This window comes from Arachis ipaensis, chromosome B06 (assembly GCF_000816755.2).
Source record: "Arachis ipaensis cultivar K30076 chromosome B06, Araip1.1, whole genome shotgun sequence".
Lineage (NCBI taxonomy): Eukaryota > Viridiplantae > Streptophyta > Magnoliopsida > Fabales > Fabaceae > Arachis > Arachis ipaensis.
In genome coordinates, this window is record NC_029790.2 from 131922912 (window position 1) to 131927658 (window position 4747).

Below are 4747 nucleotides of genomic sequence, written 5' to 3' on the forward strand. Positions count from 1 at the left end.
GTATCTTTAATTAACCCAAGCTTTCATCTAACACACATATATATATTCTATAGGGAAAATTAATATAAAGGACCATTAATAAAACTTAATTAATAAAAAGGATTATTAATTTTAAAATTATTAAAAATGATTAATTTATATATTATTAAAAATAAAAATAAAAAAATAAAAATTGAAAAGATAATATTATTTCAATAATTTCTCTTTTTTCTTTTTTTTTTCTTTCTCCCATCTTTTTTACTCATAGAAAAATGATGATTTTTAAACTCATTCCACCTCCATACCTTAAAATTGATCTAGCCGAAGAAATGCCTTAATTCAAAGCATATGAGATTATTAATTACTGTTTTATTTTACTGATTATGTGATTTTTAATTTTATTTCTTTCAAATCATAAAGTGCATATGCATTAAACAAAATCTAAGTTAATTTTTTTAATGAATATAATAATAGTGTATTATTGATGTTAAGAGCGTTATTTTTAATTCCAATAAGAACTCTAATAACACTTGTTGTCTATATTAAAAAATATATTAACAAATGAATGAATTTAAATTTGAAGGGTTTATGTTTAATAAGGTGTGTTTGGCATGAGGCTAAAAATGAAGATGGATCAGTTTTTATTTCTAAAGTTGTGTTAGAAAATTTTTTTATAGACTTTAAACGCAATGCTTTGGCGTTGCTTATGATTATAGCATTTTTTTTATTTGTCTAATTAAAAGAACCTGATTATATATCATGACTCTTAATTATGTTTACACAAAAAAATTGCAAGAAGTTGGAATTTCTATTACTAGAGTAAGGTTTTAACCAATTATTGGTTCTCTTTGTATCATATTCAGTGTGTGTTGTAGTGAATAGCTTGACCCCAATCTTTAAGAATACATGCAAGATGACAATGGTTGGAGCAATAAAGTGTTTGAGACTTCAGTTAGACTAAAAATAAGAATGCATTGTTAGATCATGATGGAGTGTTAGAAGAAGATTGTTCTGGTTTTGATCAATCCTTTAGTTACACTTTTGCAATGTATTTGTACTTAATAATTGTTGTTTTTTACCGAAAGTATTTGTACTTAATGATTGTTGTTTTTTACCCTGTACTTGTACAATGAAGCATAAGGAATAGTGATATGAAAATATTAGAGTGGTCTAATTTTATTAGAAGCCTGATATAGAAGCATAATTATTAATTGGATATTTGACTTGTAATGAAATATTAATTGAAAATTTTATAGAAAGTGTTTTTTTTTTAAGATTTTTTTGTTTAACTATGAGCAGAGTTACATAATTTTAGTACAAAATTATAGAGTTTGTGCAAAAAATTATAGAATATTAGTACAAAATCATAGAATTAATGCAGAATTGTGGATTTTTTATTTACTAAATGCAGCAACTTTAATGCAAAATTATAGAATTTTGTCATTTGATTGTAGAATTACACAATAGAACTAAAGCCAAAACCTATTGCATAATTCAAGTGCATATTTGCACATATGCTATTAAAATCAACATAGAACTACAAAATTCAAGTGTAAAATTACATAAATTTAATTAAAAATCAAAGTAAAACTATAAAATTTAAGTGCAAATTTTCACAAATACAACTAAAATCAAAGTAGAATCACCTCATATACATAACTTAAGAAAAACCAACATTGCAATTCCAAATGTGACAATCTATAAAGTTAGAACTATCCAAAAATACTCGTATTCTTTCTGGATTAGGATTTTTACATTTAGAACGATTATGACCATTCTGATCACATCGGCTACATTTGTAAATACACATATGCAAGGAATTAGCATATATGAATCTTTAGGTACGTCATTAATTTTAGCTAATGCTTTCTCTTTTGCAGCCCAAACTTGGTGATATATTAGTGAAAATCTGTATTCTTTGAAAATGTCATTTCGTATGTCATTAGGCAACTTTTCAGGAGTTAATATCAACTTGTCGACAATAATTAAAGACACCGAATTAGACCTAAAAGAGTGAGTACTCCCAATACATCTTGAGCTGAGTGCTTATGATTCTTGATAAAATGTCTCACTACGAGGAGCGAAGTATTTTTTTCCCATAGCATAAGCCTGCAATTTCCATGGATAATTTTCAACCTAGCTGACACAAATTATTTTACCCAGATTGTTCTTTAAGAACTTGTATGTAAACTTATGAGCAATACCATATTTAAACAATGTTTTTCTCAACTCACTTGCATTTTGAAAAATATGTCCTTTTTTTATAAGATCATTCCACTTAGCAGAATCATTGATAATCTGGGATATAGGAACAAATTGGGTTGTACATGGAATTGGTGTTAATGGATTTTGACTATCAATATTAGAGACGACGTCGACTCTTTGAGTTGAATTATTTGATAGTGTACTAATCATAAAAAAATTTAAATTACTTTTATAACAATTCACTAATCACTAATATAAGAAAAATTTATAAAAAGATAAAACAGTTGGAATACATACCTATCATGAACGTTGTCGTCATTGTCCTCATGAGGTGTACTATCATGGTTAGTCTTTTCTACCTCCATGATGTATACATGAGTTGTATCATCATTGAATATGATCAATTGGTTACCAGTATCAATAAGGTTCATGAGTTGAGATTGGTTAAACTTGACTATGTAGGTAATGTGTTTGTTCTGCATATTTTTTTGGGTTTGAAGCCATATTTTATACATTAAATTTAAATGCGTACATTCTTCTTTAATTAGTTCTCCTGTAATTTTTCCTCCATGATAAATAATTTTTTGATTTGATACAACTTTAGTATTGCCTCCAACGTGAAAATAACAAAAAATTTGTCACTGACGAATAGTAGATTCCATGTCTATGCAAAAATATAAATCAATAAATAACAAATAATAAAAACATGGATTACAAGAAAAAAACATTAATATTGATTAATTACTATTAATTGTTGACTACTCTATAAAACAAAATAATAAGACATTAGAAATTTCTCGAAAACAAACAAATCGTGAAGAGTAATAGATGACAGAGACCAATTAAATCAGCACCGATTATTGCATTATTCAAGGGCTAAGTTTTGAATAATTGAAAAAAAAGAGATCTATCAAGTCAAATTCCACACGTTCTGAATGATTTGTTTTATGCTAATTGTTGACTACTTTATATATGATAATAGTAAGAAATTAGTATACTCTGAGATCTTATGTTTTGTGATTGGCAACAACAAATGTCTATATGAACTATAAATAAAGGTATATCAATAAAGATTTGAGTATGATATATAATTAGAAAAAAGATATGTTTATAAAAAAGAAATAAATAAAAAAATAACTTAAGAATATATTTGTTTCTTCTAAAAAAAGATTTGATCCTTTTCTTTAAATATTTTTTTTTTTTGGAAACAAAGAAAGCTCAACACAATAAAGTGGAGCAAGAGATAAACAAGCATATTAAGCAACCAGAAAAAAGAAACCAAACACGAAGGTGATCAATCCCCTGTCATTTCCGGCATAGCTATTAACAACCAAAAGGATCAATACCAGCCCACTCCTTGTAGCTCAGAAACGTTCTACTTTGAATGACCTCAACACCTGCTTTTCTATTGTTGAAGATTCTGTCATTGCGTTCCATCCAGATGTTCCAAATTACTGCAAAGAATCTAGTCAGCTACCTCTTCTTCTCCTCTTTTCTATTAAGCATACTAGTCTAACTCTCAAATAGACATTTAATGGTTCCTGCGACTGCCCAATCTCTACGAAAGCCCCTCAACCACGGGCACCACACCTGCCAAGTAAATTCACAAAACAGAAATAGATGATGAACAGATTCCATCTCTTTTTTACATAGGACGCAAATATTGTCACTCTGCTGGATGACGCCCAATTTACTCAACCTCCCTTTAGTATTTACCTGACCAACTAGAACAAACTATCCAAAAAGCTCTATTCTTGACGGTACCAACCCTTTTCCAAATAACACTTGTGAAGCTATAGCTCGTAATCTCTTGTGAAAGAGTCTCCGATTGCAGCACCTGCACCAAAGAGTTAGTAGAAAAAATACCTTTATTATCAAATTTCCAAACAATATTATCCTGTCTACCAGTTGATAGCTTCACTGGCCTTAACCTCTCATGAAGTTGATGAACAAGTTCCAACTCCCATTGAAATAACTCTCTCCGCCACTGAAAATTCCAAATCCACTCTAACCCATCCCAAAATCCACAATCTCCTATCACAGATCCTTATTGGTTTAAAACAGAGAAAAGTCTTGGAAAACTCGCTTTCAAATGACTACCTTGAATCCAATTGTCTTCCCAAAACATAGCTTTCCTACCGTCCCCTACTTCCATTGCCATCCCACTAATAATTTTATCTTACACCTGTTGTTCTTTTATATTCAACTGACATATGTCTTTCCACGGGCCACCCTTTACTGGTACAAGCTGATCTGATAGTCGTACATTAGGATTCAAATTGTTACAAGAACAAACAATCTTCTTTCACAACGGACGTTCCTCTTTTAAAAATCGCCACCACCATTTAAACAAAAGCGCTGTGTTCCTGAGCATTGCATCCCCAACTCCCAAACCCCGCCTTTTTTGGTGCTTGAACCACTTCCCACTTCACCAGAGGTATACCATAGTTTCCATCCTCCTTGCCCCACATAAACTTCCTCTGTAATGCAATCAACTTTTATTTAAATATTATAAAAATTAATCATTCAAAATAATTTTTTCCTTTTCTTCCGGTTGTACCTA